The sequence below is a fragment of the Macaca nemestrina genome, chromosome 7 (genome assembly GCF_043159975.1).
Source record: "Macaca nemestrina isolate mMacNem1 chromosome 7, mMacNem.hap1, whole genome shotgun sequence".
Classification (NCBI taxonomy): Eukaryota; Metazoa; Chordata; class Mammalia; order Primates; family Cercopithecidae; genus Macaca; species Macaca nemestrina.
The window spans coordinates 137,731,848-137,753,602 of record NC_092131.1 but is presented as its reverse complement, the minus strand read 5'-3'; the positions used below and the strand labels follow the sequence as shown (position 1 = coordinate 137,753,602).

Sequence of the window (21,755 nt, the reverse complement as noted above, 5' to 3'; positions counted from 1 at the left end):
CAATGTCTCATATATAAAATGGCTAGGATACATGGGACATAATCAAAATGGAAAATGCAAAGCTCCCTTTTAACAACTATTACCAAAATTTAAAGTATTAGCATATTGATAGCATACTGATTTTCAGACAAATCTTGTTTTCTCTTTCCCAACATCTACTCTTCTATAATTAGCTTTCTTTTTGAGACAGAGTCTCATTCTCATCACCCAGGCTGGAATGCAGTGGCATGAACCCAGTTCACTGCAACCTCCGCCTCCTGGGCTCAAGTGATCCTCCCACCTCAGCCCCGACTGGCTGGGACTCCAGTGGCATGCCACAATGCCTCGTTAATTTTTATATTTTTATATTTTTTGTAGAGGGTTTCATCATGCTGCCCACGCTGGTCTCAAACTCCTGGGCTCAACTGATCTGCCCACCTCAACCTCCCAAAGTGCTGGGATTACACACACGCACCAGGCTATAATTCGCTTTTATCTTGTCCCACCTTCTAAACTGCTCATGCCTTTACCAATCACAATTCATATAACGAAATACTTTTTAAAACTATATATGTAGGCTACGCACAGTGGCTCACATCTGTAACACTAGTACTTTGGGAGGCTGAAGTGGGAGGATCACTCGAGGTCAGGAGTTTGAGATCAGCCTGGTCAACATGGTGAAACCCCGTCTCTACTAAAAATACAAAAAGTAGCCAGGAGTGGTGGCAGATGCCTGTAATTCCAGCTACTCAGGAAGCTGAGGCAGGAGAATCGCTTGAACCTGGGAGGCAGAGGTTGCAGTAAGCTGGGATCATGCTATTGCACTCCAGTCCGGGCGACAGAGTAACACTCTGCCTCAAAAAAAAAAAAAATATATATATATATATATACACACACACACACACGTAAGCATACATATATGTACACATATATACGTAGACATGCATGCCAAACTTTGTGCATAAATATCTTTAAGTGTAATAATCCCTCATTAGTCTAATCATTACAAAATTATGTCTTAAATCAATGAACGTACTAGAAGATTGAAGTCTTTTTTTTTTTTTTTTGGCTTTTTTGTTTGTTTGTTTGTTTTTTGAGACAGGGTCTCACCTTTCACCCAGGCTGGAGTACAGTGGCATGATCTCAGCTCACTGTAACCTCCATTTCCTGAGCCCAAGCAACCCACCTCGGCCTCCCGAGTAGCTGGGACTACAGGTGTGTGCCATCACACCTGGCTAATTTTTGTATTTTGGGTAGAGACAGGGTTTTGCCATGTTGCCAGCCTGTGTGGCTGAGCTCAAGTGATTCGTCCACCTCAGCCTCCCGAAGTGTTGTGACTACAACGCATAAGTCTGTAAACCCTAAAACTAAGTTTAAGATATAGTACACTTTATACTTAATGACAGCCACCATGAAAATAATTTAACCAACAGTCCAAGCCAATTCGATCAAATAAGAAAAAGAAATGAGATAAACAAATACTGGAAAGGAAGAGATAAGAATTTTAGGTCGTTTTGGCCAGGTATGGCGGCTCACGCCTGTAATCCCAGCACTTTGGGAGGCCAAGGCAGGTGGATAACGAGGTCAGGAGATTCAGACCATCTTGGCTAACACAGTGAAACCCCGTCTCTACAAAAAAATACAAAAAAAAAAAAAAATTATACGGGCATGGTGGTGGGCGCCTGTAGTCCCAGCTACTTGGGAGGCTGAAGCAGGAGAATGGCGTGAACCCAGGAGGCAGAGTTTGCAGTAAGCCAAGACCGTGCCACTGCACTCCAGCCTGGGTGACAGGAGCGAGACTCCATCAAAAAAGAATTTTAGGTCGTTTTCTTCACACACGAACTCTTAGGCAGTCAAACATATGATATGTAAACTTAACTTTTTTAGATAAGGGATGAAAACCACTGTCTTCTTCTGTTTAAAAAGAAAAAAACAAGGCCGGGCGCGGTGGCTCAAGCCTGTAATCCCAGCACTTTGGGAGGCCGAGACGGGCGGATCACGAGGTCAGGAGATCGAGACCATCCTGGCTAACATGGTGAAACCCTGTCTCTACTAAAAAATACAAAAAACTAGCCGGGCGCGGTGGCGGGCGCCTGTAGTCCCAGCTACTCAGGAGGCTGAGGCAGGAGAATGGCGTGAACCCAGGAGGCGGAGCTTTCAGTGAGCCGAGATCGCGCCACTGCACTCCACCTGGGCAACGACAGCGAAACTCCATCTCGAAAAAATAAAAATAAACATAAAAAGAAAAAAACAATGATGTCCTTTTGCCTTAATGAAGTGTGTAAGGCCAAATGCTACTATACTAAAATCCTCTGCTACTGAGTTTTTTGTTTTATCTTTTTTTTCAGACAGCGTCTCACTCTGTCGCCCAGGCTGGAGTGCATGAGTGTGATCTTGGCTCAATGCAACCTCCGCCTCCCAGGTTCAAGTGATTTTTGTGCCTCAGCCTCCCGAGTGTCTGACATTACAGGCATGTGCCACCATGTCCAGCTAATTTTTATATTTTTAGTAGAGACAGGGTTTCACCATATTGGCCAGGCTGGTCTCGACCTCCTAGCCTCAAGCAATCTGCCTGCATCAGCCTCCCAAAGTGCTGGGATTACAGGCGTGCCGACTGCTACTGAATTTTAAAATGATACTTTTTCCCTTTCCTTTGTATCAAAAGTCACCTTTTGCTGTTGTTGATATGTTTTGTTCTAGTACACCTTCCTTTCCTGTTTTGGATTCTCTCTCCTTTAACTTACTATATGCTATAACCAAATCTATTAGTAAAGTTTTGTAAAGGTCAAGTGACAATGCTCCTGGAAGTTTCAGAAGTACACCCTCGAGGCCAAGAACAGTGGCTTACACCTGCAATCTTGGCACTTTGGTAGACTGAGGCAGGAGGATCGCTTGTGGCCAAGAGTTTGAGACCAGCCTGGTCTTCATAGTGATACCCCATCTCTACAACAAATTTAAACATTAATCAGGTGTGGGCCAGGCGCAGTGGCTCATGCCCATAATCCCACCACTTTGGGAGCCTGAGGTGGGCAGATCACCAGAGGTAAGGAGTTTGAAACCAGTCTGGCCAACATGGCGAAACCCTGTCTCTACTAAAAATACAAAAATTAGCCAGGCTTGGTGGCACGTGCCTGTAGTCCCAGTTACTAGGGAGGCTGAGCCAGAAGAATCGCTAGAACCCAGGAGGCAGAGGCTGAAGAGAGCCAAGATTGCGCCATGCACACCAGCCTGAGCGACAAGAGTGAGACTCTGTCTCAAAAAAAAAAAAAAAAAATTAGTCAGGTGTGGTGGTGCACACCTGTAGTCCTAGTTACTTGGGAAGCTGAGGCAAGAGGATCACTGGAGCCCAAGAGTTCAAGGTGTGGTGGTACCAGCCTGTAATACCAGCTACTCAAGAGGCTGAGGCAGGAGAATCATTTGAACCTGGGAGGCAGAGGTTGCAGTGAGCTGAGACCATGCCAGCGCACTCCAGCCTGGGCGACAAAGCAAGACTCTGTCTCATTTTTTTATATATATATATATATATATATGAGACATGTAGCCTGTGCAGTGGCTCACGCCTGTAATCCCAGCACTTTGGGAGGCTGATGTGGGTGAATCATTTGAGGTCAGGAGTTCGAGACCAGCCTGGGCAATGTGTGAAACCCTGTCTCTACCAAAAAGACAAAAAATTAGCTGAGCTTGGTGGTGGGTGCCTGTAGTCCCAGCTACTGGGGAGACTGAGGCTCAAGAATCACTTGAACCCAGGAGGCGGAGGTTGCAGTGAGCTGAGAACAGACCACTGTACTCCAGCCTGGGCAACAGAGCAAGACTCTGTCTCAAACAATCAAACAAAATAAAATAAAATATATGAAGTACACACCAAAGATGGAACACAAAAAGGCCGGGCGCAGTGGCTCACGCCTGTAATCCCAGTACTTTGGGAGGCCAAGGCGGGTGGATCACCTGAGCTCAGGAGTTCGAGACCAGTCTGGCCAACATGGTGAAACCCTGTCTCAACTAAAAATACAAAAATTAGCCAGGCCTGGTGGCAGGTGCCCATAATCCCAGCTACTCGGGGGGGCCAAGGCAGGAGATTCGCTTGAACCCAGGAGGCAGAGTTTGCAGTGAGCCGAGATCACACCATCGCACTCCAGCCTGGGGCACGAGAGAGACTCCGTCTCCAAAAAAAAAAAAAAAAGATGTGACACAGAGAGAAGATAATGTTTTTCATCTATAAAATTGGCAAATGTGACAGGGAGGGAGAAAAGAAAACAAAACAAAACAAAATAAAATTTGCAAATGTGACAGAAAATCATGACACTGAAAGTTGCCAGAATCCAGAGAAATACACTCACTCTCATGCCTTGCTGAGGGGACCATACCTCTTTGGAAGACTATCTGGCAAAATGCTCATTGACTGAACACTAAGGAATAAATAATAATGTTCACCTAGTAAGTCTAAGGAAATGAGTTTCCCAAGGAAACAATCAAAAATTAACATAAAATATGACGCTTGTATCAGGAACTTATAAGAGCAAAAATCTGAAAATAACCTAAAAATCAACAATTGAGTTGTAGCTAAATAATTTATGTGTAATACATCATTAAATAACTATTCGATGTAATGGAAAACTCTATAATCCAAATTTCATTGAAAATGTTTATACATATAATCATAAGACAAACTGGAAAGAAAATTTCACTGCTAATAATAATTACTCTTTTGGAGGCATTTCACATGGTTTTCTTTGTTTTTTATCACTTTTATATTTTGTCCAAATTTTTACAACGATCACATATTAAATAATTACATAAACTATTTTTTAAAAAATCAAACCAAATGTCTTGTCTGTATCCTCAAAACAACTGAGGCATTGCTAAGAAAAAGTTTTTTTGTTTTTTTTTGAGATGGAGTCTCACTTTGTCACCCAGGCTGGAGTGCAGTGGCGAGATCTGGGCTCACTGCAACCTCCACCTGCTGGGTTCAAGAGATTCTCCTACCTCAGCCTCCTGCACAGCTGGGACTACAAGCATGCACCACCATGCTTGGCTAATTTTTTGTATTTTTAGTAGAGACGGGGTTTCACCACCCTGGCCAGGCAACTCCTGACCTCATGATCCGCCTGCCTTGGCCTCCCGAAGTCCTGGGATTACAGGCGTGAGCCATGGCGCCCAACCAAGAAAAATATTTTTTAAACAAGAAAATAATAAATATAATGAAACAGAATTTAAAGGAATACACACCAAACTGGTGAATTTCTCAATGGAGGTAAAACTGCAAGCATTTATACTTCGTTACAAATGTATAAAACATTTGAACTTTTTATAAGGAATGTTTTACCTCTGTAAGCAGCTCTCAATGGTGAAAACTCTTACTAATAATGTTTTTTTTTTTTTTTTTTTTGAGACGGAGTCTTGCTCTGTCGCCCAGGCTGGAGTGCAGTGGCCGGATCTCAGCTCACTGCAAGCTCTGCCTCCCGGGTTTACGCCATTCTCCTGCCTCGGCCTCCCGAGTAGCTGGGACTACAGGCGCCCGCCACCTCGCCCGGCTAGTTTTTTTGTATTTTTTAGTAGAGACGGGGTTTCACCGTATTAGCCAGGATGGTCTCGATCTCCTGATCTCGTGATCCGCCCGTCTCGGCCTCCCAAAGTGCTGGGATTACAGGCTTGAGCCACCGCGCCCGGCCCACTAATAATGTTTAAATTAAAAATGACATTGGCAGGGAAACATCAGCCCAAAGTTTAACAAAAACTGCCACCAAAACACCAAGTAGTTACTGGTCTGAAGTATGCATTATGCCAAAGTTAATACTACTTTATCTTTTATGCCTTATTAGGATATTGCAATTAAATCACACTAGATTCAGAATATTATAAAACAATCACGTATGCTATGGTTATACATGCTACACTCCTTGAAAAATTAAGTTTCGGCCAGGAGCTGTGGCTCACACCTATAATCTCAGCACTTTGGGAGGTCAAGGCGGGCGGATCACAAGATCAGGAGATCGAGACCATCCTGGCTAACACCGTGAAACCCCGTCTCTACTAAAAAATACAAGAACAAAATTAGCCGGGCACAGTGTAGTCCCAGCCACTGGGGAGGCTGAGGCAGGAGAATGGCATGAACCCGGGAGGCGGAGCTTGTAGTGAGCTGAGATCACGCCACTGCACTCCAGCCTGGGCGACAAAGCGAGACTCTGTCTCAAAAAAAAAAAAGAAAAGAAAAATTAAGTTTCATAGTAGCATGCTTCTAGGAGAAGTGCTTTATTATTTTAAAACCAAAACTTCTGTACATAACATGTTACTTCTTAACTGAGCATGCCAGAGACTATTCTCAAGTCAAACAGAGGTTTAAACTCTCCTCTTGTCACTCTTGTCAAAGACAAAATTAAATTCTCCTTAGTAATTGGTCATCCTGGAGAATCAAAATAATTTTACTCTTAATGATTAAGTGGAGTCAATGTTTAGCTCCTTTCAAATAAGAAGTACTTGATGATTCTGAATAAACAACTAAACATCTTAATATATCTTGGTATCAAAAGAAAACCAACACAAGAAACCGAAAGGTGAACAGAAAAAAATGCCCCAAATAGAGGAACTGAATGTAAAAACTAAACAAAAGCCTAAAAAAATTCTGAATTCTAAACATAGATAAGACAGTAACCCAAGTCAGTATCTCTTAACTTTCTCAACCAGAAACTGGTATGAATATTCAAATATAAGCTATAATGTTTGAAAAAAATGAATTAAAACTTAAAAATCTTAATTAAAAAAAATTCATCATCCTAACCTGGTCATAGATAAATCCCAATGGTCCTGAACTCAGTACTGATAAGTGTGGCAACTTAAAAAGCTTTCAATATGTTTAGTAACTGGGAGTTGGTATGTTTATACCAAAGATGTAACCTTAATTTAATCACAGCTGAGTGCATAAAGAGGTTCAGTACTGTCCTAACAACAGGATGGTAAATTTTAAGGATGTAGCACAGTCTTGCCTATGAAATGATTAGGTATATACTTCAAGATCAAAAGATAATGATTAATTATATAAAAATATAGTTAAAAAGTGGATGTTCATCATGATGAATTAAAATGTTTTTAATTAAGCAATTTTCAATTTTTGTTTGTTTGAGACAGACTCTCTCAATGTGCTGTAATGTGCTGTAATGCCAGCACACTGGGAGGCCAAGGAAACACAATTTATGTTTAATCATTCTCCAACATTCCTATAGTAAATACTCAGCTCCTACTTTAATGATATTAGTCCTTATTTCATTCACTCATTACACACCTTGGTTACCTGTTTTTGAATCATAGAATTTTTATCTTTTATTATCTGACCAAAGCAATATTACTGACATTCTTCATTTGACAACTTAAAGCTAAATTGAAATTGTATCTCCAACTTTCAAAAACTACCACATTGGGTGAAAGTTACTAACATGAAAAATAAAATAATGAAACTGGAAAAGAGCAAGGCTCTTTGGGATTTACTATACCAAAAAACAAAACAAAACAAAAAAACCCCACACAATTAGAGGAAAAACATGCATCTATGCTTTCATTTCTGGAAATATGGCCAATTACCAAAATACACTGTCAACTAAAAGTTGAAATCTGCGGCTGGGCGTGGTGATTCACACCTATAATCCCAGCACTTTGGGAGGGGGAGGCTGGCAGATCACAAGGTCAGGAGTTTGAGACCTGCCTGGCCAGCACAGTGAAACCCCATCTCTACTAAAAATACAAAATTAAGCCGAGCGTGGTGGCATGCGCTTGTAGTCCCAGCTACTCAGGAGGCTGAGGCAGGAGAATCACTTGAACCCTGGAGGCAGAGGTTGCAGTGAGCTGAGATCATGCCACTGGACTCCAGCCTGGGCAACAGAGCAAGAGTCCGTCTCAAACAAAAAAACAAAAATTGAAAATTGCTTAATTAAAAGCAACAATTCAGGTATTTTTCAGCACTACAAGTTTTAGTTGGTTCTTATATCTTCCATTTCTCTCTTCAGTATTTTCATATTTGCTTTAAATTCTTAAACTTACTGCTTGGTGCGGTGGCTCACGCCTGTAATCCCAGCACACTGGGAGGCCAAAGCAGGCAGATCACTTGAGGTCAGGAGTTTGAGACCAGCCTGGCTAATATGGTGAAACTCCGTCTCCACAAAAAACACAAAAATTAGCTGGGCATGGTGACACACAACTGTAATCTCAGCTATCCGAGAGACTGAGGCAAGAGAATTACTTGAACCCAGAAGGCAGAGGTTGCAATGAGCCGAGATTGCGCCACTGCATCCAACCTCTGCAACAGAGTGAGACTCCGTCTCAAAAAAAAAAAATTCTTAAACTTACTTTTCTTGTTTTCATCTCCTTGTGTACTAATTCCATCATCTCAACTTTTTTTTTTTTTTTTTTGAGATGTCTGACTCTATCACCCAGGCTGGAATGCAGTGGTACAATCTCGGCTCACTGCCATCTCCACCTCCCAGGCTCAAGCCATCCTCCCACCTCAGCCTCCTGAGTAGCTGGGAGTACAGGTGCACATTACCACGCCTGGCTAATTTTTGTATTTTTTCTAGAGACAGGGTTTCACCGTGTTGCCCAGGCTGGTCTCAAACTCATGAGTTCAAGTGATCCGCCTACCTCGGCATCCCAAAGTGCAGAGATTACTGGCATGAACTACTGCACCAGGCCTAATCTCAACATTTTTACAGCTGTTTCTGTTGACTGATTTTCTTCTAACGAACCAGATTTTTCTGGGTGAAATTTTCCTACTTGTATGCATATCTAGCTATCACAAAATAGAGTAGAGTAGAGCCTGTTAGTAGGCCAGAAAAAAGGTAGGCAGACATAGAGCCTTCTCAGACACTGGTCATGTTCCACTTCTCTGAAAGACGGGTACACAGTGTTCACTTTTGATCTTAAGACTACATGGAACTCTTTATCTGTATGCTGTAGTTCTTGAAAAATACTGTAAAAATTAGGCTGAATGCTTTGAAAAGATGCAGGCCAGGAGCAGTGGCTCAACCTATAATCCTATCAATTTGAGAAGCGAAGGTGGGAGGGCTTCTTGAGGCCAGAAGTTTGAGACCAGCCTGGGAACACATCACAACCCCATATCCACAAAAAACTTAAAAAATTAACTGAGCATGGTAGCATGTGCCTGTAGTCATAGCTACTCAGGAGGCTTACATGGGAGGATAGCCTGAGCATAGGACTTCGAAAATGCAGTCAGCTATGGCACCACTGCACTCCAACCTGCACAACACAGTGAGATCCTGTCTCTAAAAATAAATAAAAAATAAGATACCAGAAAACTTAATTCAACAACACATTAAAAAGATCATCATAAGCTGGGCATGGTGGCTCATGCTTGTAATCCCAACACTTTGGGAGGCTGAGGCGGGTGGATTGCTTGAGCTCAGGAGTTCGAGACCAGCCTCAGCAACATGATGAAATCCCACGTCTACAAAATATATATATATATATATATATATATATATATATATATATCTCTCCTGGCCAGCTACTCAAGAGGCTGAAGTAGAAGGACTGCTTGAGCCCTGGATGTCGAGGCAATAGCGAGCCAAGATCATGCCACTGTACTCCAGCCTGAGAAACAGAGTGAGAACCTATTTCAAAAAATAAATAAATAGGCCAGGTAGGGTGGCTCACGCCTGTAATCCCAGGACTTTGGGAGGCTGAGGCAGGTGGATCACAAAGTCAGGAGATCGAGACCATCCCAGCCAACATGGTGAAAACCCATCTCTACTAAAATACTAAAAAAAAAAAAAAAATTAGCCAGCTGTGGTGGTGCACGCTTATAGTCCCAGCTACTCAGGAGGCTGAAGCAGGGGAATCACTTGAACCCAGGAGGCGGAGGTTGTAGTGAGCCGAGATCATGCCATTGTACTCCAGCCTGGCAACAGAATGAGACTCCGTCTCAAAATAAATTAATTAATTAACTAAATTAAAAATTCAAGGAGGATTCAACATATGCAAATCAATAAATGTGATACATCACATGAGCAGAATAAAGGACAGAAACCATATAATCATTTTAACAGATGCTGAAAATGTGTTCAATAAAATTCAGAACATTTCTTCACGATAAAAACTCTCAACAAATTCGGTATAGAAACGAAATACTTCGGCCGGGCACAGTGGCTCATGCCTGTAATGCTGGCACTTTGGGAAGACAAGGAGGGCAGATCATTTGAGGTCAGGAGTTCAAGATCAGCCTGGCCAACATGGTGAAACCCCATCTCTACCAAAAACACAAGAATTAGCTGAGAATGGTGGTGCATGCCTGTAATCCCAGCTACTTGGGAGGCGAAGGCAGGAGAACCGCTTCAACCTAGGAGGTGGAGGTTGCCATGAGCAGAGATCATGCCACTGCACTCCAGCCTGGGTGAGAGAGCGAGACCCTGTCTCAAAAAAAAATAAAAGAAATGAAATACACAATAAAGGCTATATAGACAAACTCAGAGCTATTATCAGATGAAACAGGGAAAAATAAAAGATCCAAGATATAGAAAACAACAAAGATGCTCAGTTTTGCCACCTTTATTCAACACTCTAGAATTCTGAGCCAGAGGAATTAGATAAGAGAAAGAAATAAAGGACAACCAATCTGGAATAGAAGCAGCCAAATTATCCTTGTTTGCAGACAACATAATCTTATATTTAGAAAAACCTAAAGACTCCACACAAACAAAACCATTATAACTAATAAATAAGGTGGGTGCGGTGGCTCACGCCTGTAATCCCATCACCTTGGGAGATGAGGTCAAGAGATTGAGACCATCCTAGCTAACATGGTGAAATCCCGTCTCTACTAAAAACACAAAAAATTAGCCAGGCATGGTAGCCGGTGCCTGTAGTCCCAGTTACTCGGGAGGCTGAGGCAGGAGAATGGCGTAAACCCAGGAGGCGGAGGTTGCAGTGAGCCGAGATCACGCCACTGCACTCCAGCCTGGGCGACAGAACGAGACTTCGTCTCAAAAAAATAAATAAATAAAAACAAAAAATAAACCTAATAAATAAATTGAGTAAAGTCAACATACTAAAACCACGATAAAAATAGTATATCAAAACCAGTAGCGGCTGGACACAGTGGCTCACGCCTGTAATCCCCATACTTCAGGAGGCTGAGGTGGCTGAATCACTTGAGGCCAGGAGTTCGAGATCAGCCTGGGCAACATGGCGAAACCCTGTCTCTACTAAAAATACAAAAATTAGCCAGCTATGGTGGCGCACACTTGTAATCCCAGCTACTGGGAAGGCTGTGGCACAAGGTTTGCTTGAGCCTGGGAAGCAGAGGTTGCAGTGAGCCAAGATCAGGCCACTGCATTCCGGCCTGGGTGACAGGGCAAGAATCTGTCTCCCCAACAACAACAGGAAAAAAAAAAAAAAAAGTAGCATTTCTATACACCATAATGATCTGAAAAAGAAATCAAGAAAACAATCTCAATTAAAAGAGCTACAGAACAAAAAATAAAATACCTAGAAATAAATTTAACCAAAGAAGTGAAAGATCTCTACAAAAACACACTATAAAACCCTGATAAAAGAAACTGAAGAGGACACAAAAAATGGAACGATATTATTATCCTGGATTAGAAGACTTAATATTGTTAAATATCTATACTACTCAAAGCAATCTACAGATTCAATGCAATCCATATCAAAATACCAATGACATTCTTCACAGAAATAGAAAAACAATCCAAAATTCATACGGAACTACAATAGACCTGATAGCTAAAGCAATTATAAGAAAAAAGAACAAAAAGTCGGTCATGGTGGCTCATGCCTGTGATCCCAACACTTTGGGAGGCCAAGGTGGGTGGATCACCCGAGGTCGGAAGTTCAAGATCAGCCTGACCAAGATGGAGAAACCCCATCGCTACTAAAAATGCAAAATTAGCTGGGTGTGGTGGTGCATGTCTGTAATCCCAGCTATTTGGGAGGCTGAGGCAGGAGAATCGCTTGAACCCGGGAGGTGCAGGTTGCGGTCAGCCAAGATCACACCATTGCACTCCAGCCTGGGCAACAAGAGTAAAACTCTGTCTCAAAAAAAAGGAAAAAAAAAAAAAAAGGAACAAAAAAAGAAAAAAGATCAAAGCTGGAGGCATTATCACTACCTGATTTCAAATTATACTACAAAGCTATAGCAATCAAAACAGCATGGTACTGGCATAAAAACCGACACACAGGCTGGGCACAGTGGCTCATGCCTGAATTCCCAGCACTTTGAGAAGCCCAAGTGGTTGGATCACTTGAGTCCAGGAGTTCGAAACCAGAATGGGCAACATGGCAAAATCCTTTGTCTACCAAAAATACAAAACTTGGCCAGTCTCAAAATAAATAAATATGTTAACAAAAAAAAATTTTTTTTTTTTTTTGAGACGGCGTCTCACTCTGTCACCAGGCTGGAGTGCAGTGGCGCAATCTCTCCGCCTCCCGGGTTCATGCGATTCTCCTGCCTCAGCCTCCTGAGTAGCTAGGACTACAGGAATGTGCCACGACGCACAGCTAATTTTTATATTTTTATATTTTATATTTTTAGTAGAGACGGGGTTTCACCATGTTGGCCAGGATGGTCTTGATCTTTTGACCTCATGATCCACCCACCTTGGCCTCCCAAAGTGCTGGGATTACAGGCATGAGTCACGGTGCCCAGCCATATGTAAAAATTTTATAAAACAAAAACAGACACATAGACTAATGGAACAAAACAGAGAATCCAGAAATAAATCCACGTATTTACAGCCAAGTCATTTTTGACAAAGGCACCAAGAAGAACATACGTTCCGGAAAGGATAGTATTTTTAACAAATGATGCCAGGGGTTGGGTGCAGTGGCTCATGCCTGTAATCCTAGCACTTTGGGAGGCAGAGGCGGGCAGATCACTTGAGGCCAGGAGTTTGAGACCAGCCTGATCAGCATGGCGAAACTCCGTCTCTACAAAAAATTAAAAAATTAGCCGTACCTGGTGGCACACGCCTGTAATCTCAGCTACTTGGGAGGCTGAGGCACGAGAATGGCTTGAATTCTCCCTGGGGGGTGGAAGTTGCAGTGAGCAGAGATTGTACCACTATACTCCAACCTGGGTGACAGAGCGAAACTCCATCTCAAAAAAAAAAAAAAAAAGGCCAGGTCTGGGTGCAGTGGCTCACACCTGTAATATCAACACTTTGGAAGGCCAAGGAGGACTGCTTGAGGTCAAGAGTTCGAGCCAGAATGGTGGCTCACGCCTGTAATCCTAGCACTTTGGGAAGCGAGGTGAGTGGATCATGAGGTAAGGAATTCAAGACCAGCCTGGCCAGCATAGTGAAACTCTGTCTCTACTGAAAATACAAAAATTAGCCAGGCATGGTGGCACGTGCCTATAGTCCCAGGTACTCAGGAGGCTGAGGCAGGAGAATTGCTTGAACCCAGGAGGTGGAGGTTGTAGTGAGCCAAGATTGCACCACCGCGCTCCATCCTCGGTAAGAGTGAGACTGTCTCAAAAAAAAAAAAAACAAAAAAAAAACGAAAGAGTTTGAGAACAGCCTGAGTAACACAGTGAGACCCTTATCTGTATAAAAAGTTTTTTAAATTAGCTAGCATGGGCCGGGCGCGGTGGCTCAAGCCTGTAATCCCAGCACTTTGGGAGGCCGAGACGGGCGGATCACAAGGTCAGGAGATCAAGACCATCCTGGCTAACACGGTGAAACCCCGTCTCTACTAAAAAATACAAAAAACTAACCGGGCGAGGTGGCGGGCGCCTGTAGTCCCAGCTACTCGGGAGGCTGAGGCAGGAGAATGGCGGGAACCCGGGAGGCGGAGCTTGCAGTGAGCTGAGATCGGGCCACTGCACTCCAGCCTGGGCGACAGAGCGAGACTCCGTCTCAAAAAAAAAAAAAAAAAAAAAAAAAAATTAGCTAGCATGGTTAATATGACTATTCCCTGTAATCTTGGCTACTTGGGAGTTTGAAGAAAGAGGATCCCTTGAGCCTAGGCGTTCAGAGGCTGTAGTGAGCTATGATCATGCCACTGCATTTCAGCCTGGGCAACAAAGTGACAACCCATCTTTTTTTTTTTTTTTAAAGGGTGCTAGAAGGATGCATCAATAAAATGTGATATATCACATAAACAGAATGAAAGACAAAACCTATCTGATCATCTCAAGGGATACAGAAAATCATTTGATAAAATTAAGCATCACTTCATGCTAAAAGTCAACAAACTTGGCACAAAAAAAAAATACCTCAACATAATAAAGGCCATATATGACAAACCCACAGTCAACATTATATTTAATGGGGAAAAGCTGAAAGCAATTCCTCTATGAACTGAAACAAGACAAGGATGCCCATTTTCACTTCTATTCACCATAGTAAGAAATCAGGCAAGAAAAAAAAAGCATCGAAATTGGAAAACAGGAAGTTAAGCTCTCCCTGTTCGCTGATATAATCTTATATCCAGAAAACTCTAAAGACTCCAGAAAAAACACTTTTATAATTGATAAATGAATTTGGTAAAGTTTCAGGATACAAATTTAACATGCAGAAATCAGTAGCATTTCTATACACTAACAACAATCTAGTGGAGGACAAAAATCGAGAAGGCAATCCCATTTATAATAGCTAAAAAAACAATAAAATACATAGGAATACATTTAACCAAGGACGTGAAAGATGTCTATAAGGACAACTAGAAAACACTGATGAAAGAAATCACAGATGACACAAACAAATGGAAATACATCCCATGCTCACAGACCGGAAGAATCATATCATTAAAATGACCATACTTCCCAAAGCAATTAACCAGATTCAACACAATCCCTATCAAATTACCATCATTTTTTACAGAATTAGAAAAAATATCCTAAAATTCATATGAAACTAAAACAGAGCCCAAATAACTAAAGCAATCCTAAGCAAAAAGAACAAAGCTGGGACACATCACACTACCTGACTTCAAATTATACTTCAAGGCAATAGTAACCAAAACAGCGTGGTACTGGCATAAAAATAAGCACGTAGTTCAAAGAAATGGAATAGAGAATCTAGAAATAAAGCCACCTACCTAGATCCAACTGATCTTCAACAAAGTCAACAAAAATACACACTGGGAAAAGAACACCCTATTCAATAAATAGTACTGGGAAAATCAGGTAGCTAAACGCGTAAAAATAAACTGGACTCATACCTCTCACCAGATACAAAACATAACTCAAGATGGTTTAAAGACCTAAATTTAAGACATGAAACTAGAAAAACCCTAGATAAAAAATTGGGAAAAACTCTCAGACTTCAAAAGGGTAAATGTAACAAAAACAGACAGGTGTGGTAGCTCACGCCTGTAATCCCAGTACCTTGGGAGGCTGAGGCGGACGGATCACGAGGTCAGGAGATCAAGACCATCCTGGCTAACATGGTAAAATGCCGTCTCTACTAAAAATACAAAAATTAGCTGGGTGTGGTGGCACGCACTTGTAGTCCCAGCTACTTGGGAGGCTGAGGCAGGAGAATTGCTTGAATCTGGGAGGCAGAGGCTGCAGTGAGCCAAGATCACACCACTGCACTCCAGCATGGTGACAGAGCAAGACTCCATCTCAATAAATAAATAAACACAGACCAGGCATGGTGGCTCACATCTGTAATCCCAGCACTTTATCTAAGGCCGGAGGATCACTTGAGCCTAGGAGGTCGAGGCTGCCGCGAGCTATGATCACGCCACTCACTCCAGCTTGGACAACAGAGTGAGACCCCATCTCAAAAAACAAATCAATCAATCAATATAAAATAAATGGTGCTGTGAAAACTGGATATCCATATGCAGAAGAATGAAACCATATTCCTGTTTTTCGCCACAGGCAAAAGTCAACTCAAAATGGATTAAAGGCTTAAATGTAAGTGTAAGACCCAAAACTATGAAACTACAGATGAAAACATTAGAGAAATGCTACAGGACTACCTGGGCAAAAATGAATGCTTATTGGTAGCATATAAATTCAGAGTCAGGAATGATGGTGATGACAAGCAACCACAGATTGTCCACATGGGTGGCAGAGATGTGGACAGACTTTTCTTTCCTTCTTTCCTTTTTTTTGAGACAGAGTCTCACTCTGTCACCCAGGCTGGCGTGCAGTGGCTGTTTTTTTGAAAAGATCAACAAAATTGATAAACATTTAGCTAGACTGACCAAGATTTTAAAAAAGCACTCAAATTACTAACTTCAGAAAGTAGAGACAATTCTGCATACCTTAAAAATGAAAAGAATCAGAATACTATTAATAATTTGTACACCAACAGATTAGATAATCTAGGTGATATAGACAGAGTCCTAGAAATACACAAAGTAGCAAAACTGATTCAAGAAGACAGAAAATCTAAACAAATCTTAGATTGAATAAATAGTCAAAAACCTCCTCAAAAAGAAAAGCCCAAGCTCACTTCGGCAACATATATATTAAAACTGCAACAGAGATTAGCATGGCCTCTGTGCAAGGATGACACATAAACTTGTGAAGCGTTCCACATTTTTTTTAATTAAAAGAAAAAAAATAGAAAATCCCAAGAGCACAAGGCTTTACAGGTTCTACCAAACATTTTTCTTTTTATTTTAAGACAAGGTTTCACTCTGTAACCCAGGCTAGGGTTCAGTGGCACCATTACAGATCACCGCAACCTTGAACCCCTGGCTCAAGCAATCCTCCCACCTCAGCCTCCCAAGTAGTTGGAACTACAGATGCTGCTGCCAGGCCCAGCTAACTATTTTTATATTTAATTTTCTTAGTAGAGATAAGGTCTCACTATGTTGCACTGGCTAGCCTCAAAACTCATGGCCCCAAATGATCCTCCTGCCTCTGCCTATGTGTTGGGATTACAGAAGTGAGCCACCACACTCGGCCTTACTAAACATTTAAAGAATAATTAACACCAATCCTCCTCAGTCGAGACATGTTCTCACTCATAGGTGGGAATTGAACAATGAGATCACTTGGACACAGGGTGGGGAACATCATACACCAGGGCCTCTCGGGGGAGGGGGACTGGGGGAGGGATAGCATTAGGAGAAATATCTAATGTAACTGACAAATTGATGGGTGCAGCAAACCAACATGGCACATGTATACCTATGTATCAAACCTGCACATTGTGCACATGTACCCTAGAACTTAAAGTATGTTAAAAAAAAAAAAAAAAAAAAAAGAGAGGCGAGAATACTAACTCACTCTATGAAGGCAGGATACCTTACTATCAGGCAAAAACATCACAAGAAAATTATAGACAGAATATGCCTTACAAACACAGATGCAAAAGATCCTAAACAAACTACTAGCAAATCTAATCCAGCCGTATATTAAGAGGATTATATATTACAACAAACTGGGAATTATCCCAGGGATGCCAGGGTGGCTTACTTTATGAAAATCAAGTAATACTGGGTTTTTTTGTTTTTGTTTTTTAATGAGATGGGGTCTCCCCTTGCCACCCAAGCTGGTCTCAAACTCCTGGGCTCGAGTGATCCTCCTGCCTTGGCCTTACAAGTGTGAGCCACTGCACCTGGCCCACTACACTAATTGAATGAAGGAGAAAAATCATAATCAAATGGCCATCTCAATTGATGCAAAAAGAAAAAAGCATTTGACGAAATCCAATACCCTTTCCTGATAAAATCACTCAAACTATGTATAGAAAGGAACTTCTTCAACATGACAAAAAGATTTCATAAAAAACACACTGTTAACATTATATTTAATCCTGAAAGACTGAAAGCTTTCCTCTTAAGATCAGGAACAAAACAAGATGCCTTCTTTTGCCATTTCTATTCCACACTGTAATGCAAGTTCTAGTCAGAGCAATTAGGGAAGAAAAAGATTTAACAGCCATCCATATTGGAAAGGAAACACTAAAATTCTCTATTTGCAGATGACTACATCCTATATATGGAAAACCTAAATACGCACACACGAGCTATTAGAGCTAATATATAAATTCAGTACAGAATCAATTTTATGTCTGTGTGTATCTTCATATATACTAGTAATGTACAATCTGAAAATGAAACCAAAACAATTCCATTTACAATAGCATCAAAAAGAATAACATTACACGTATAAAGCACCACATCCTGCCCACATACTTAGAAATAAATTTATCCAAGGAGAGATAAGAGTTGTACACTGAAAACTAGCAAACATTGGTGAAAGAAATTAAATGATAAAAAGACGCCCGGCCGGGCGCGGTGGCTCAAGCCTGTAATCCCAGCACTTTGGGAGGCCGAGATGGGCGGATCACGAGGTCAGGAGATCGAGACCATCCTGGCTAACACGGTGAAACCCCGTCTCTACTAAGAAATACAAAAAATAGCCGGGCGAGGTGGCAGCGCCTGTAGTCCCAGCTACTCGGGAGGCTGAGGCCGGAGAATGGCGTGAACCCGGGAGGCGGAGCTTGCAGTGAGCTGAGATCCGGCCACTGCACTCCAGCCTGGGCTACAGAGCGAGACTCCGTCTCAAAAAAAAAAAAAAAAAAAAAGACGCCCTATGTTCATGGATTGGGGGAAACAGTATTGTTATGACAGCAATATTACACAAACTGGTCCACAGATTCAGTGCAATCCCTTTCAAAATCTCAATGGTCTTTGTTGCAGAAATGGAAAAGCTGTTCCTAAAATTCATATGGAGACTTCTGCTCCAAGATGTAAAGGGCTTAGAAGCTGTCAATACCATCCTCACAAGGAAAATAAACAAACAAAAATGAAAAATCTGAAAAACAAGAACCCTCTCAGGTCCATCAGAGAACTTAGGTCACAGGGCAAGCCACTGCCCTATAAGCTGGAGAGAGAAGCAGATACAAAGAATCAAAGCTTTCCAGGAAAAAAAAAAGCCCAGGAGCAAAAGCCTACTGCTAGAGACCTTATTTTTTTTCACAAAACCTACAAGCAAGAAGACAGTGGAATTAACTATTTAAACTGATGAAAGATGGCCAGGCACGGTGGCTCATGCTTGTAATCCCAGCACTTTGGGAGGCCTAGATAGGTGGGTCACTTGAGTCCAGGAGTTCGAGACCAGCCGGGTCAACATGGAGAAACCCCATCTCCACTAAAAATACAAAAATTAGCCAGGTATGGTGGTGGGTGGCTGTAATCCCAGCTACTCGAGAGGCTGAGGCAGGAAAATCGCTTGAACTAGGGAGGTAGAAGTTGCAGTGTGCTAAGGTCGCGCCACTGCACTCATGCCTCCGGGGACAGAGTGAGACTCTGTCTCAAAAAAAATAAAACAAATAAAGTGTTGAAAGAAAGAAAAAAACCCACCAAACTAGAATTTGGTATCCGATGGCATTATCCTTCAAAAGTGAAGAAGAAATAAAGACCTTCTCAGATAAACAAGAACTGTGAGAATTTGTTGCCAGTAGACCTGCCTTACAAGAAATGTCAAAGGAAGTTCTTCAGAGAGGAAGAAAGTATAGATAAAAAATTTGGGCCGGGCACGGTGGCTCAAGCCTGTAATCCCAGCACTTTGGGAGGCTGAGAGGGCGGATCACGAGGTCAGGAGATCGAGACCATCCTGGCTAACACGGTGAAACCCTGTCTCTACTAAAAAATACAAAAAACTAGCCGGGCAAGGTGATGGGCGCCTGTAGTCCCAGCTACTCAGGAGGCTGAGGCAGGAGAATGGCGTAAACCCGGGAGGCGGAGCTTGCAGTGAGCTGAGATCCGGCCACTGCACTCCAGCCTGGGCGACAGAGCAAAACTCCGTCTCAAAAAAAAAAAAAAAATTTGAATCTACATAAACAAGGAATGTTAGAGAAGGAAGAAATGAAGGTACAATCAAATCTTACTTTTCTTAGTCTAAATTGTTTAGGTAACAATTTCTTCAAAATAATAGCAATGTATTGGATGATTACAGGTTGTAGGTAAGCGAAATGAATCACAAAAACATCATAACGGACGGGAGGAAGAAACTGGGTATCCAGTTAAAGGGTACCCACACAAACCCATAAAGTACAATGTCATTTGAAAATGTAAATAAATTCCTTGTCAATGAATACTGCAAACGACAGGGCAATAAGTATAAAATTTTATCAGCCTAAACAATCTTCAAAAAGAAAAATAAAATTGGAAGATTCACTTCCTGATTTCAAAATTACTACAAAGCTATAATAATTGCAATTGTCTGGTGCTGGCAAAAGGACAGACATACAGATCAATGAAACAGAACTGAGTGTCCAGAAGGAAACCCATACATCTATGATCAAATGATTTTCAACAAGGGTGTCAAGAGCATTCATCAGGGAAAGAATGGTCTCTTCAACAAATGGAAACCCACATGAAAAAAAAAATTGACTTCTATCTTTTTTTTTGAGACAGTCTTACTCTGTTGCCTAGGCTGGAGTGCAGTGGTGCAGTCTCGGCTCACTACAACCTCCACCTCTGGTTCAAGTGATTTTCGTTCCTCAACCTCCCGAGTAGCTAGGATTACAGGTGAATGCAACCATGCCCAACTAAGTTTTGTGTTTTTAGTAGGGACAGAGTTTCGCCATATTGTTATGCTGGTCTCAACCTCCTGACCTCAAGTGATCTGCCCGCCTTGGCCTACCAAAGTACTAGGATTACAGGCATGAGCCACCACACCGGCCTTGGACCTTTATCTTCACTGCATACAAAAGTTAAGTCACAGTGAGACTCCAACTCAAAAAAAAAAAAAAAAGAGAGAGAGAGAAAAAGAAAAGAAAACTCAGAGTCCAAAGGTCAACCTGCAACTACAGAGTTCCTAAGTTGTCTTTTTTCTTTTTTTGAAACAGGGTATCAATCTGTCACCCAGGCTGGGGTGCAGTGGTGCCATCTTGGCTCACCACAACTTCCACTACCCAGGATCTGGGGACCCTCTCACTCAGCTTCCTGAGTAGATGGGACTATAGGCATGCATCACCACACATGGCTAATTTTTGTGTTTTTTTTGTAGTGATGGGGTTTCACCATGTTGCCAAGGCTGGTCTCAAACTCCTGGGCTCAAGGGATCCACCCACCTTAGCCTCCCAAAGTGCTGTGATTACAGGCATGAGCCACCCAGCATATTTTTCTATTTTCTTTACTGCCTGCTTTAGATCTGCTGTTATTTTTCTGCTGATGCTGAGATAAAAACCACTGTTTGGATCCAACATTTTTTTTTTGTAAGCTCGTAAGTTTGTATTTATATCTCAGGGATAGAGTTCTGAAGCAACAGCTATAGTATCTTTGTGTGTATGTATGTATGTACGTATATATACATGTATGTTGTTATGTGTTTTGGTCACAAGGTACCAAACTGTCTTACCAGTAAAGGAGTACTTGTAAATTAAGTATATAAGCTCAAATGATTTTCAAGTTCACAAGACATAAGTTTTTAATAAAAACACTGGCTTTAAAATTATTGGTTAAATAAAATTTCAGATGTCTTCAGAATTGTCAGCAAACACTTTTGTCTAAATTTACTGATCAAACAGTTTCATATTTATCTCTGCTAGGTATTTCATGATGATGAGGTTTGGCATGAACATTATAAAACCATAAACCCAACTCAAAACTGAGTAATCTTTGTGTAGTATCATTATTTCTTTTTTTCTCGAGACAGAGTCTTGTTCTGCTGCCCAGGCTGGAGTACAGTGGCGCTCTCTCAGCTCACTGCAGCCTCCACCTCCCAGGTTCGAGCGATTCTCCTGCCTCAGCTTCCTGAGTAGCTAGGATTACAGGCACGTGTCACCACGCCTGGCTAATCTTTGTATTCTTCGTAGAGATGGGGTTTCACCATGTTGGCC

General features: G+C 41.8%; 1 protein-coding gene and 1 pseudogene across 3 annotated transcripts in view; one reads left to right on the top strand and one right to left on the bottom strand.

Moving 5' to 3' along the window:
- PCLAF (PCNA clamp associated factor) overlaps window positions 1-21,755 on the bottom strand; it is a 118,548-nt gene that overhangs the window by 40,643 nt on the left and 56,150 nt on the right. The window lies entirely within an intron of this gene.
- On the top strand, window positions 16,402-16,500 carry LOC112428756 (U6 spliceosomal RNA; annotated as a pseudogene).